Source organism: Leptonychotes weddellii, chromosome 7 (genome assembly GCF_054177405.1).
Source record: "Leptonychotes weddellii isolate Sample4059 chromosome 7, ASM5417740v2, whole genome shotgun sequence".
Lineage (NCBI taxonomy): Eukaryota > Metazoa > Chordata > Mammalia > Carnivora > Phocidae > Leptonychotes > Leptonychotes weddellii.
In genome coordinates, this window is record NC_138375.1 from 45999009 (window position 1) to 46014494 (window position 15486).

Here is a 15486-nt window from a genome sequence, read left to right on the forward strand (position 1 = left end):
AAAATCTGTGATTTCCAGATTCCTAGGAAATTCCCGGGGTTCAGATGTATTTCAAGTTCTACCAATTAGATGCATGTGCACAAGACTTTGATTTGGAACTGAACCCAGGAGAGACGGCAGAGTGGGGGATGTGCGTTTGGCCAGTGGGCGGTGGCAAAGGTGGCATGATTCGAGAATCAGTGATGGGGGCAGCAGTGTCCTCATTGTGCCACTCTGTCCGTGGCCCGGTTCTGTCCTGTCATCTGCAGAGTTGTTGTCTTCCTGGAATCTCGTCCCGGACTGTGTGTTCAGCCCACCCACCAACTGCATGAACGATTTAGTAATAATCCTCTAACAACAGAAATCGTAATAAACACCATTGCTCTATTTATTAATAAACCTCTTTCTATGTCAACTAACTAGAGTGGATCCTGTTGTTGGCAACTAAGACTTCTGGCCAAAATGAGGAAGGAGGAAGGGAAGAAACAGCAAGAGGGGAGGAGGGAAATAAGCAAAAGAGGAGCAGCGACCAAGACAGCAGCTTATTTTCTCTTTATAGGTTTCTTCAAAGTGTGGTAAACCCATGAAAAGATGTCTATGGCATACTACGTTTTTAAAAATGTGTATAATCCATAAATATGGGTAGTAAACATTTTAAAGAACATAAAATAACATTAGCAGCTGTTATTTCTAGATAATACAATCACAAGAGGTTTTTTAAATTACTTTTAATTGCTCTGTAATGAACATAGATGATAGTAATAGATATGTCTCATTTCCTCTGGACCCCACACTCTGATTCTCTAATATTGGTCAGTAATAAGTTCATCAGTCACATTAGTCCTTCCAAATGGGTGCTAGGCTGAGCATATACAATATCTCTGAATATACATTATCTCTGCCCCTACTTTTACAGAAAAGAAAACTAAGACCCAGATAGGTGGTATAGTTGATCCAACTTAAATCCTTTTAATGTGTTACCTCTCTCTAGTAACAAATGCCAGTAAAGCAACTAGAAGCACTGGTTTCGAAGTCAGAGTCTGGTCTCTAATCCTGTTTGGTCATTTAATAGCTCCATAGCAGGAGTTTCTTAACTTCTGTGAGTCTCTATTTCTTTCATCTGAAAATTGGGCATCATAATAGTAGTTGCCTCTTGGGTTGGTGTGGGGATCCAGTGAGATATTGCATGTGAAAAGCTTGGCAAATCATGCTCAGTAATTGTTAGCAGCTGCTATTATTATTATTGTTATTGTTATTATCCTACTGTAATAGGACTCTATTACATATATTTCTCTAATTTGGAGAGGAATAAGGGCAGAGACTTCTTTTCCTGGGACACGTTAAACCATGCTGATTCTGAGTTCTCCGAGTGTAGGGATGGATGCTGCCTTAATCATCTTTGTGTTGTCACCATCCAGCATAGCAGATGCTAATTTGAATGAATGAGTAGGTAGATGAATAGATGGACGGAAGGATGGACAGAGACAAATAGATAGGTGGGAGGTAAATAAACAAGTGTATTATTCATGAGTGGATGTGGGGAGGGAGGACCTTAAGTACTTAGGAGGTCAAATGCCTGGATGGGCAAGCAGGTAGTTGAGTGGAGTAGCAGAAGGGTAGATGAATGATGGAATGGGTGGGTGGATGGTTGGATGAATGGATGGATGGTTGAATGGATGGGAGGAAGAGAGGGTCTTAAGTGACTTAGCTGTGAGTAAAAGCTTGGACAGATGGGAAGGCTGGTGGTTAGGTGGAAGAGCAGGCCAGTGGATGAACGATGCAGTGGGACGGGTGGATGGATGGATGGTTGGTTGGATGGATGGATGGATGGATGGATGGGAGGAAGAAAGGGTCTTAAATGACTTAGGGTGTGAAGGAATGCCTGGATGGATGGATGGTAGTTGGCCTGGTGACTGGATGGACTGGTAACAGTTGGACAAAGGCACGGATGGCTGCTTCCCAGTTTTTCTCACCACAGCCCACCCTCCCCCAGTTCCACCGCCCGGAAGTCGCGCAGGCCGACCCTCCTGGGGCGCTCCCCCCAACACACACACACCCAGGGAAGAGCGTCCCTGGAGAGCTCTCGGGCTGCCTGGCAGTTGGGAAGGCGGGGACGGGGGGGGGGGGGGGGGGGGGGGGGGGGGGGGGGGCGGTCGAGCGGCGGCGCTGGGACGAGGGGCGCGGGCCGGGCTCTCCCCACCCCCACCCCCGCACCTAGCTGAGTGCCGGGTCCGCGCCCTGCTCTCCCGCATTGACGTCGGCAGAGGCAGCGGCCGGGCTCTCAGGAGCCGTGGTGTGACGCTGCACATCCAACGCGGCTGCTAAAACAAGGGCAGTGACTCACCGCGGACCGCGGAAACTTCCAGGAGCGCGGGCGGCGCAGGGCGGGGGTGGCGGCCAGCGGCGGCGGAGCCCCGGGCGCGGGGCAGCGGCCAGGCGTGTCTCGAAAGCAAGAAAGCAAACCGGCGAGGCTCGGGCGCGGGATCGGGGCTGGGGCTGGGTGGGGGAGCCCAGGAGTCCCCAGGGCCGCGCCACCTCCCGAAGCCTGGATTCCACTGCTCAGAGCCAGCCCTGCTTGTCAGGATAAAGAACTCCGCGTGGCAGGTGGCAAAGTGGCAGGTGGCTCACAGTGCTCTGCTCTATGTCCTAATTCTCTGTGGATTTTCATTCACTTAACCCTCAAAATCCCACTTTGCAGATCCAGAAACTGAGGCCAGAGAGGGAAAGGGACTTGCCAGAGGTGCCCCAGGTGGTACAACCAAGTCTCTCAATATATTCCATACAGTTGTAATTTGACAGACAATGTAGGGCCCCTGCTCCGTGCCCAGGCGTGTGCTGGTGACACAGAGCTGGATGAGAGTGGTCCCCACAGGCATGGAGCTCTTTGCATGTCACCTCCAGAAGTATTGACCTGGGGGACCTCAGTTCCATCCCTTCCCTTCCCCCAAACATTTCTCAGCCCTACTCTGTGCGAGAAGAGTGGCAAGGGGGCAGAATGAAGGTTACAGCGGTGACTAAGGCGGATTTAATTCATTCATCCACCAAGTAGTTATTAAGCACCTAATAAGTGCTGGGTAAGCAAAGTAACCCTGACTAGGCCCGTGCCTTCATGGAGCACCTGCCCTGCAGGGAAGACAGAAAACCAGGAGTCAGAGTGCTCGAGAGACGCAGTACCAAGAGGGAGCACCCACCCTGACCCAGGCAATCAAGGAAAGCTTCCCCATGGAAGCAGCCTTTGTGCCCAGGTGTGGAGGATAATGAAAAATTAGGCAGATGGAGCGGAGGAGGGAAGAGCGTTTCAGTCTGAGAACAGCATATGCTTAAGCCCAGAAGTGTGAGATCGTGGTAGGTTTGAAGAACTGAAAAACATTCCGTATACCTGCAACAGTGGGGGCAAAGGAGGAAGGAAGAGTGGGGAAGAACAGGAAGTGGGAGCCAGGTCCGGAAAGGAAATGTGTTCAGGACCTGGGGCTTAGCCAGAGGGTAGACCAGCTAACAACTCAGCATACTACCAGCTGCATTCACAAAGAGCAGACTGAAATCCGTTCTATTTGTACCAAAGAGGGCAGAACAGATGCCACACTGGTGGGAAGGGGACACCAAGGAAGGCTTCACAGTGGAGGAGGTGTTTAAGCTGGGCCTGGTTGACAGATTTTCTGTTGAAAAGGAGAGAGAGAAAGAGGAACAGTCTGGGAAGTGGCACATGTGGGATAGAACTTCATCCAGATTCTTTTATAGATGCTCTTGAAAGGTCAGGGAGATGTTCAAAAGACCAAGGCTAATGCAGCATCATTTTTCTGGGCCCAGGGGTGGGATGAAGTGACCCACTATGAGCACCATGGGAACAGAAGACACAGCCCTGTCCTTATGAGGCTGCCATTCATTGGTGCCAGCACCTGAAAAACAGAATTGCTTAATTCTTCAACAGTATGCACGGAGCACCTATGTGTCAGGTGCTGTGATGGACACCAGAAATCCACTGGAGAACAAAAACAGACATGATGCTCACTCTCATGGAGACTGATTCTGGGAAGGAAAATATTAATTCTTCAAAAAGACCCAAATAAATAAATAAAAAAGACCCAGGCACAGGTGCATGGAACCATGAGAAGGCAGCAGAGGATTGGTCTACTCTGGAGAGCCTGGGCAAGAATTGTTAATAATGTGACAACTGAGCCTGGCTGTGAAAGATGAGAAGTAGGTAACAAGGCAGAGATGGGAGGGAAGAGTGTTCCAGGCAGAGGGAACAGTACCTACAAACCCCTCCGGGGGAAGAAGGTCAGATGACTGGGATGGAGAATGAGGGGGAGCTTGGTCCAAAATGGGGCTGGTCAGCAGGTGTCATAAACCACGTGATGGTTGGGGATTGTATCCTAGAAACAGTGGAAGGTGTTGGAGTATCTATAACTGGGGCAAAATTGGGGGCAATGCACTCCAGGTGCTCTGGTTGTGCAGAGAACCAGGGAAGGAACCAAGTCTCTGTTTACTGACTTTGCTTTTTACTCACCTCACCTCATTTAACTCTGACCACCACTCTGCAAGGTTCTCATCTCCATCATCATGAAGAGATACCTGAGGCTCAGAGAAGGTAAGTGATTTGCCCATGTCCACAGCTTGTGCAGGGGAAGAAACCAAAATCCAAATGAGAATCTCTGTAATCCCATGATCTTTCTAATAGGGATGAGATTAGCCTCCTGGAAGAAGGTAGAGCCAGAAGTTGGTGCAAAGTAGGATTTGGATAGCCTGAAAGGAGGTAAAAAGACTTTTCTCAGGGGGCAAGAAGTCCCCAGCAATGTAGACATGAGCCTAAGAACAGCCTAAGAAACAATGCAGGAACTGCCTACACAGAGTATAATGCAGAAAATGCAGGGGAAAAAAGACCAGAAGGAAGTATAAAAAAAGATTGTTCTCAGAGGCTTATCTTTGAGGATTATGAGTAATTTTTATGTTTAAATTTTTGCTTGACTGTGTTTTCTAAATTTCCCGTAATGAATAGCTGTTTCTTGTATAAATAAAAGAGAGAGTAGCAGTTATATTTTAGGGGGATCAGGTACACTTTTTCAGTCCTTGCAGGCTGTATTTACATCATATTAATTTTTTCACCCTCCTATGAAGCCCAGCGCAATGACTGGCACATAGTAGGTGCCCGGTAAAAAGAAATCAAAGGATGAAGTTGTTGGAGACGAGCGTTAAGGTAAGGCAGGGTGACGGAGGGCCAGTTCTGGCGTTTTGCTCTGAAACAAAGTTCAGATCCACACATCAAAAATCAGTTGGTTTTGAAACAAAACCCTTGGAACTCTGAATGCACCTGGAGTTGCCTTCCTAACCCGTAGGGACCACACCCACCCCCTACTCATGGTCACAACCAACCAATTCCTGGGCAAGTTTTAATTAAGCTCTTTCAATGTGTCCAACCCGCATAGGCTCGATGGGGGAATAGATACAAGAGCCGAATAAACCAGGGCCCCTTGCCAGAGCAAATATTTTGATACTGAATGATTTGGCTGCATCCAAGCAGGCGAGACCCGAGAACGCTTGCTCAGAAGGCTGCTAACCAAACAGCACAGCATACTATGATGTTACAATATTAGCTTCTTAATCATGGAAACACTGGCGTCTGTTTCAGCGAAGCTTCCTCCCAGATGGCGCATCCTACTGTTTTTGTCGTCTGGAACAGTGTGAGGTTTCTTAAATGGCTATAAGCTTCCCAATCGTCTCCCACACAATGGCAGCCTGTTAATTAAGTGGTCCCTTTGTGATTGCATTTGATAAATATGAGATGAGAAAGGTTTATTGAGCTGTGAAGGAAAAAAAAAAAAAAAAAAGCAAGGCACAGCCACAGGAAGGAGCTCCGTGGGTGGAAAGGCCTCTGTGTGGGCACTGTCCAGGGAGCTTCAAGGGAATCAGGGACAGCTTTGCGGGCCCAGGGAGGAGAAGGCTGGGATTCACACAGACCACACGCTGCCGCCGCTGCCTAGTACCAGCCAGCCAGAGGCACGTGGTGTGCGAGGCGCTTCGTGGCGGAGGCAGGCAGGGGAGGTGGAAGCCTTCCAGTTCTTTCCGCGTTGAGTGACTGGAGCCGCTTGCCGATGGGCGGTTGTCAGTCACACTGGCCAGGCGCTGTTTTGATGCCAGTTGTCCAGATTCGGAATGCGCAGCTCCAAAACAGGTATCTGCTTTGAAGGTAGTGTGCTGCGTGAGCAGCAGATGACGGGCGATGACATACAATGAAATATAAACGCTTGGCCCGCGGACTTGGAGGGTTGGTGAAGTTTCAGGTCTGACTTGTTAAACTTGGCCTTCCTCAAAAATTGGACACCCCTTCTCCAAAAACAGCACTTCGGGGAATCAGGCCTAGAGAGAGGTGGCATCCTCAGCTGAATACAGACCTCTGTTGGCCACCCTCTGGCCTCGGGAAAGAAATATCAAGCCCAGGCTAGAGAAAAGGATCTGTGGTACCCGAGGTCTTCGTCTTTCCTACTGGTTCCATCTTGTTTCAACCATTCGTGCGATGAACTATCTACGAGGCATTTGCAGGGAGGAAGGCACATATCTGGGGAGGTAGTGACGGGGCTGATGGGCTCCTGCTCTCATGATTCTGTGAGCCACTTGAGAGCAGGGGTTTCGACTCTTATCTTTATACTCCCAACACCTATCACAGTGTCTTCTGCCTAGTAGCTCAGTCAAGATTTGTTGAATGACTGCATGAACGGATGCTATTTCCCACCCCCTCCTGTACTTAATATTGTTCTGTATCTTCGTTAACTCCTTCCTCCTGCTGTCATTAGTGCTTATTTTCTGGCTTGGGTGGCCATCGAGAACAGCTAAGTCCCAATTTCTGCTCTCTCGCACTGCATGGACTTGGCAGTTGTTAATAACTCACCTCTCAGCCTTTAGTCGTCCAGCTCCCTCTGGTCTCCCCCTGGCATCAGCATCTGCTCTTGGTCACCTGTCCTAAGAAAAATAATTTCTTTGGTATCTGATAGGCCTTTAGAGCTTGCAAAGGTTTTCACTTGTTAAAGTAAAGTATGATTTCAAGGGCTGCAGAAGAGCCACTAATAAGCCCCAACCTCACACCTTCTGCACGTCCCCAAAGACCACACCTCGCCCCACTCCTCCCACCTTAAAGTCCAGCATCAGCAAAGTTAACTTTCATTCCACCATTAAAATGTGATTTAGAGAACACTTCCCCTAAAACAGGCATCGCACGGACATTCACATTTGCTCACACGGCAGTGTGAGTTCTACCACCTCCTGGAGGTGGGTTTACGGTACAGAGGAAAACTGGAAAACCACAGGACAGTCCAGAAACTTTGCCCCAGGCCAGACCCACCCAGCAACAAATCTTTCACCATAGCCGTTAGGGTCAGCAGTTACTAAGGTACTATTATTGTTATTGTTGTTTACTACGTTTACTATAGATGAGAGGACTACTATTGCCATGAGTGTGTTTTCACAACCTAAACACTAGGCCAGCGGACTTCTCCTTCCTTTGTGACAAGCCAGACTCTCGATTACTTTTTCACAGCTATTCACAAACTAGGCTGATCCTTCTGTTTTTACTTATTTTAAGTATCAACAGATACTCTCTTAAAATATTCCCAGGCTCTATCAAAGGAAGGTTTCGACGGCTGGTAAATTTAAAGAGAACTGGGACTAAAAATAGATAGATAGATAGACAGACAGACAGATACCCCACTGACCGGGGACTAAGAGGAAAGAATTTCTTGCGGGTAATAAGCACAAGACAGCTAAAGGAGACACTTAGTTCCCTGTCTTTTAACCATTTTCTTCTCCTTCCCAGGCATGGGAGAGCCTCAGTTTGTCAGGTGACTTCCGGAGAACGTTGTGGAAACTGATTAACTAACTCTTGGTCACGCATTGCAGTGATGAGCCAGGAGCATCCTTGACTCTGAGCACCCCCCTCCTCCTACTGGCAGGTTACCCCACTTGTTTATCACTATCACGGCCACCTCCAGACCTTGGAGTCTCATTTCCTGCTACAGGCTCCTCCTGCAGAAGAAAGGCTTTCCCCCTGCTTACAGGGCTTTCTCACTAGTCAGGTGCTCCTGCCGCCCATCCATTACTCAGTCTATTCACCTGGCTTCTGGTCTCCTGCCTTCTGAGTTCTGTGCACTTCTTGCCTCCTTGCCCGTGTTCTGTTTGGACTTGTGCAGATGCCTCTGTGGTACAAGATGCCCTTTTGCCTGATTATCCCTCGCTTCCTTCGGGGTCTCCACAAGCCATAATGACCATGGCCACCGCAGAACAAATAGAAAAAAAGAAAGAAGGAAAGCCATCGTTTCCCTGACACCCCCTCGAGATGTGACATGGGTCACAACCTGCCCTCAAACAGGGCCTTCCTTGCGCATCCTAGTTATTCCTGTCCATGGCCTAAGCGCTTCCAACACTCTGACCCTTCGTTTTGTCCTGACTGGCCTTCCTGGTGAGATGGAGGATACTGAATGGCAAAGAGCAAATCCATAGAAGAACTGGAGTGTTCAGCGTCCCCTCTCAGCCTTGCTTGCGAGAAGACATTATTTCCTCCAGAAGCAAGGAAGAGAATGTTGTTCCATTTCGTTAGATTTTCTTTTTTAGAGCAGTTTTAGGTTCACAGCAAAATTGAGTAGAAAGTGCAAAAAGTTCCCATAGACCCCTCCCACGCAACCCCCGTACGTGCACAGTGTTCACCACCGTCAACAGCTCGCACCAGAGTGGTACATCCGTTGCAGCCCATGAACCTATGTGGACACATCATTATCACCAAAGTCTACGGTTCGCATTCTCGGTACTGTACATTCTGTGCGGCTTGATGTGCATACTGCCACGCGTCCATCATTGTATTACCATGCACAATAGTTACAATGCTCAGAAAATCCTTTGTGTTCTGCCTATCCATCCCTCCCTCCCCCCAGCCCCTGGAACACACTGGTCCTTCCACTGTCTTCATAGTTTTGCTGTTTTGAGGATATCATAGAGTTGGAATCACTCAGTATGTAGCCTTTTCATATTGGCTTCTTTCACTTAACAATAGACATTTAAGGTTCTCTATGTCTTTCCATGGCGTGTAGCTCACTTCTTTCTAGCACTAAAAAATATTCCATCGTCTGCATATAGCACAGTTCATAGATTCATTCACCTACTGAAGGACATCTTGGTTGTTTCCAAGACTGGCAATTATGAATAAACTAGCTATAAATATCCATGGGGAATGTTGTTTTTAATTACATTTTTTAGGGGTGCCTGGGTGGCTCAGTCATTAAGTGTCTGCCTTCGGCTCAGGTTAGGATCCCAGGGTCCTGGGATTAAGCCCCATGTCAGGCTCCCTGCTCAGTGGGGAGCCTGCTTCTCCCTCTCCCTCTCCTCCTGTTTGTGTTCCCTCTCTCGCTATCTCTCTCGCTGTGTCAAATAAATAAATAAAATCTTTTTAAAAATTACATTTTGGGGCGCCTGGGTGGCTCAGTTGGTTAAGCGACTGCCTTCAGCTCAGGTCATGATCCTGGAGTCCCGGGATCGAGTCCCACTTCGGGCTCCCTGCTCAGCAGGGGGTCTGCTTCTCCCTCTGCCCTCTTCCCTCTCGACCTCTCTGTCTCTCATTCTCTCTCTAATAAATAAATAAAATCTTTAAAAACTAAAAAAAATTTAAAAAATTAAAAAATAAAAAATTACATTTTTTATCAGGGATGACTTCTTGAAGAACAGAAGGGAAGAGTTACAACAAATATATGTGGTTCAGTATATAGGATACAAAGTCAACCCAAGACTTCCCAAACACCTGTCATCAAATTGTCTATAGAAAAATCACTCAAAAAGCTTATAAAAGACATAGATATTTGAGCTCCACTTCTAAAGACTGATCTAGTAGGCCCAGAAAATCACCAGGTTTAAGAAACACAGGCTTTAACTTCCAGAAGGAAAGAAGCAATGGAAAGTTAAAGTCTTGTTCACACCGGGAAGGATCATGCACATTGAGGAGGTTGGAGATGAACATCCAAAACTCATCTGATGGAGACATTTTGTTCTTCTCTGAGCCTCTTGGGGAAATGACTTGGTGGCTAAAAGAATTGTTGATATGTGCTATCCTCTCCCATTAAAAGGAGCTAAAAAAGCCCTGGGCACCAAGATATGAACTATTTCCTTCAGGGTAGAATAGAGCCACTAAAAATAGCCTTGGAAAATAAGGAGTTGTAGAGGTTCAACAAGGAAAACAAATCAGAAATAAATTTGGCACCGAGAAAGGAAGCAGGAGAAAGAGACAAACTCTCACAAGCAGTCGAGAGAAAGCGGCTATTAGCTTGGGTACATAAAAGCAGGTACATTTTTCCCACCCACAGAGCTGCTGGTTGGCATTCCCGCAGTGTATACCAGTCCCTCCGGAGCAAAGGAAGATGAGTCAGAGAGGCAGCCAGGATAAGCTAGGTTATGCCAGGGTAACAAACAACCCCCCAAATCTCAGAGGCTTTATCACATAACGGTTGTTTCTCATCTGTGTTCTCTGTCCAGTGTGTGTTTAGTGGGAGCTCTGCTCTTGTAATCACTGAGGGCTCCGGGACACGTGAGCTTCTGGGAGCACTATGCCCGGATTCAGCGGGTACTGCTCTGTCTGGCACTGAGAATTAAATGCATTGGCTGAGGATGATGCAAGCACTTCCACTCACGTTTCACTGGCCAGTGCAAGGCCTCTGACCTGCTTGTGTTCCAGCAAAAAAAAAGAAGTGAAATTATACTATGTATCCAGGAGGAGGAGAATGAGAACAGGTGTAAACAAGTCTGCTGGTTGCTATCATCAGATAGAGGGGCTAAGGGACAGCGGGTAGGAGATGGGGAAGGGAAAGGCTTCTTCGGAACCACCACTTGGCAATTCGGGTTTCCTCTCTCTCCTTACTGATCAAGAGTAGCACGGTATCTCGGCCTCCCTTTCCTGCCGGCAAGGAAAAGGACAGTGTAGTGATGAACAGCCTGAGCCCTGGAGTCAGGCCAACCCCTGTTCCCGTCTGGAACCTACCCGTTGTGTGACCTTGGGAATGTTCTTTAACCTCTCTGGACCTCACTCTTCTTCGCTAAGATGGATGACAACAGTGTCTACCTCCCAGAGTGGTTGTGAGGGTTGGGGTCAATGAGACTAGGCAAGAAAAGAGCTTCAGGCCACAGCTGCTCCAACTGGGCTATGCCAGTAAGCTGCTCCGGGAGCTCGTCAGCACACATTCCGGTTTCAAGCGTTTTGGGTGAGACCTGACTTCCTGCATTTCGAATAAGCTCCAAGGTGATGCCGATGTTGCTGATTCCTGGGCCATCCTTTGGTAGCAAGGATTTAGAGCAGACAGTGCCCAGACGTGGCTGACTGTATGGATTCTCAAAACTGGATCGAGAGGTTCCAAAGGTTCTGCTGCCCCTGCCCTCCGCAAATGGAAGTTACAGCCGCCTGTTAATGCAAATATCGTGTCTGATGGCTCCAGGGACAAACGTACTATGGAGGCCTTGTGCATGACAGAGCAGGTGCCACAATCGGGAGGCCTGGGTTTGTATCCGAGCTCAGCTACTCAGCAGCCCTGTGCTTTCGGCAAGTCGCGGAAACTGTCTGAACTTCTGTATCTACATCGGTAAAGTGAGCATAAAAATACAGACCCACCATCCCTCAGCTGCGATTCTACAACCCAGAGAGCGCTGAAGTTCCCTCACCAAGGTTGGTCCACATTGACATGGCAGCAAAAACGGATCTATATTGACATGAGGCTATTTAATTCCTTTATGTTATCCATCTCTTGCGACTGTTTCTCTTTTCATTACAGAAATATGAATGTGTTTGAGAACGAGACGCTGCTGCAGACTCTGCTGAGGGGGTTGGATAATATATAGCAGGTGAACCGTATTACCTCCGAAGCAACTAAAACATCTGAATTCTGACACACACCCGGCCTCAGGGGTTTTAGGGAAGATGCCATGGACCTGAAGTTCCTCCCTTTCCAGCAGTTGAAGGGAGTAAGGGAAAAATGCATGTAAAGCTCCTAGCATCCCACCTCACACATAGTCAGTGCTCAACAAAGAAGAGGTATTACTGAAAGTACTTTCCTCCCCGTTCCCCCTGTGGGCAGAGGGAAAATGAATGTGGGAGGTCGTGCCCGTGCACCTGCTAGAGAAAACAGGACAGGATCAGGTTTGTCCCTATGATTTCAGCCCCTTGATTTGTCTTTTGCTTTCTCCTAAATAAGAAAAAAAAAAAAAAAAGCATGGAATTGAATACAGACCGTGAGAGCGCAAACAGGGAGAGTGAACAAAAGCAAGACTCAGGTGGGCGGAAAGGACTCTCCGCTGTGCGTACAGAAGCAGCTGGGCAGGAACTTAGCCCCATGGGCTGCCAGGGACATCTGCGTTCCTGGAGGCCTCTTTGAATATACTGTTGAAGAGTCTCACTTGAGCAAAGGACTCAGAGGGAGGAGACCGGATCTCCGGTTCTTACCTTGCCATTCACCTTCCAGGGAACTCCGGGATTCCCAGGTCTCAGTTTTCTTACGTAAAAATGGGCTGATCGTGCAGTCCTAACTCTGACTGCCTGATTGCAGGGGACACGTAAAAAGCATCTCAGATGCTGTGTTTGCAGGTAGAGTATAATTATTCATTCGACTCCATGCAGGAGATCGCGGAGAGAGCTGACATCACACAGAGAACTCTGGTTAGCTCGTTCTTTAATCATACTGCTGTTGTCAACTCTAATGGCTTTGTTATTTGCACTTGGCTCCCTCACCTTTGCCAGAGCCATTTCTGCTTGTCAATTAAGGCCAGCGTGATTGAGTTTTCACGAGATGCAAATTAACTGAACTGCTTCAGCCCCACCATCACATACAGACAAAGGAAATCAAGGCTTTGGGATATTGTTTTTAGGCTAACAAACGACAGTCATTTGAAAGAAAACAAATACAAATAGGACACATACTTGAGAATTTGTTCTTCCCACTTCTTCTGTCTTTAGCTATGTCTGCAGACTTTTTGGCTAGTGGCTTTCTTGCTGTCTTCATGTCCCATGTTAAGAGCACTGGTTTTGGGGTCAGATCAGAGTGAGCCCCCAGGATCCACTGCTACCATGGGACTAAGGCCAAGAACAGCAGGAGGACTGCTGGGACAGAATGATGTGCCTTTGGGGTCATCCACGACCACAGTAGCTGGTCATTATAAAAGACAAGAGGGTGGGTGGAGCCGCATGCCACACTGGGGCCAGGAGATAGGACCTGGGAGGAAAAAGCCTGCCCACCCATCTGACAAGGCAAGAACACATGAGTGTCCTATGGGCCAAGGGATGCTACAGAAGCCAGCAGGCAGGGCCTAAGCCCCCATGATGGGCCCCCGGTAGAAAGGTGCTATTAAGCAAACGGCAAGAGCTAAGAATGTCACAAGAGGTCAGCCTGAGTGTTCAATCTGGGCCTCTGAGAATTTGCAAGTCTGCTCATGAGAGCCACCAAGTGTACACCTGCCAAAGAGGGCAGTGGTGGCCAATTCAGTCCTGGAAGGGGGTCCCTTTGCCCTTAATCCCCCCACCCTGACTCTAAAGAAGCCAGCCAGAGGGGACACTGGGGTGGCTTCTTTAGAGTCAGGGACAGGATAGAACATCAAGTACAAGTGAAAGAAGAGACCGCCCCCCCGCCCCGTCCCCAATGCAGATCCCTCTAGCCTGAGTCGGGGGGTGCAGGCGCTCTGAATGAGGGGGGACATTGAAGTTTTAGTATAGCCTCAGGGGGCCATTCAATACCTGAGCTGAGTCTGAATGATCAGAGCAGTACTTGTTTTCACAACCTAACCTGATGAGAAAACAAGGGTTAGATCTGTCCAAGATGCCATCCGGGGGTCGGCAAGGGGTCCGTAGAGCAGCCAGGAGCACAGCTTCTGGAGGGCAAAAGAACCTCACTTCCTGTTGGTGCCCCCCCCCCACCTCCCCAAGTTCAGCTCCGGTGATAAACTGGGTGCAAATATCAAGTGCTTCACTCAGGTACTGGTACCCAGCTCAGCTGTCAGGTGTCGGCAAGTCTTACTATTACCTTGATCTTAATATGCACGCCAAACTGAGGCAGCCCTTTTAGTCAAAGCCAGAAATACAATATATCTAGTAAATGAGAGGATGAAGAGATTTCTTACCCTGTTTTTAAGAATTTAAAGAGCTCTTGCCTTCACAGGCAAATTTAGAACCATCTTCAGAATCAGGCTGCCATGCGGTCTATTGATAAACTGTAACTGAGACCTGCTAGGGCCCTTCTCACACCTCAGAACGTTGTGGTGATGCTGTGTCTGCCATTAGTTCCAGCCGCAGGGAGGGAGCGTGGGGCTGCTGGGGTGGCTGGTTATCTGCCGGACGCCTGTTTAAGGCGTCCCACTAGAACAGAGTCCCCAGTATACTCAGAGCCAGCCTCTCATTGCCCACCCTCAAAATCTTCCCATTCTAGAGCTCATTTCCCCCTGCTCCTGCTCTCTGCTTGCCTAGCATACCTGATAAACCAAGCCATTCACTGACACGGCTCCAAGAGGCCAAGAGCCCAAAGGCACAAATCCTTGTTCTGTCATTTAGTGTCTGGGATCCCCATGCGATTACCTTCCTCTCATCTGGCTTCTGCATTCCCATCTGTGAAATGGGAAAGGCAGCGCCACTCTGTTTATCTCACAGAGCTGCTCTGGAGATCCATTGCAGTCCTGGTTGTGGAAGGGCCTGGAAAACTTGAAGACACCATATAAATGATTATGAGATGCTCAGGAGTGTAATGTCCTCATTCATTCACCCTGGATAACACTCTGTTCATGAATAGGTTAGACTTCAGTGGACCTCAGGGATGGGAATCCTAGCAATGTGATGGGGTCAGTGTGAAACCCATTTTTGACAAACTTCACTCTGTCCCACTAACTACTTAAAGATCCAGTCATGCTTCTGATCTGAAAATCCCCCTAGACTCAGCGCTTGATCTGGCCCACTAGAATCTGCCACAAATTTGCTGGATTTAAAAGAAAAAAAATCCTATCAGAATCGGAGGCTTCTTTGGAATGTTTTCCCCCTTCCATGTCAACCTTGCCCGGGCTGGGCACTCATCGGCTCTAAAGCAGTCAATATTGTGGCTCTGCTCAGCCCTTGTCTTATGTAAGGAAATGCCTTTTATTTGATGCCCTAGTGCGAGTCCCCTTGCATGTCAATCTGGTCGGACTCACCTGTGCAGCCCTCGGCCCTGGCCCAGAGCCTCCTGAGAACAGGCCTTTGTCCTCAGCCCGACAAGCAATGCAAGCTAGCTCAAGCCAAGAAAAACATTTCCATTGGCCCCTAAGAGGTAACGTCCAAGTCCATTGCGGCTCCAGACTGAATCGAGCAATTAAATCCACATCTGCCCCTGCCCAAAACCTCAAAAATGTTAACATCTTGCACGTGTCAAGAGGGTTATTTATGAAACTATTTGCTTGTCAACCCCAGGAGGACATTCTGTACTTTTTTGCTGGAATACTGTATATTTATGAACCATGGCTCAAAAACTAACTTGGGCA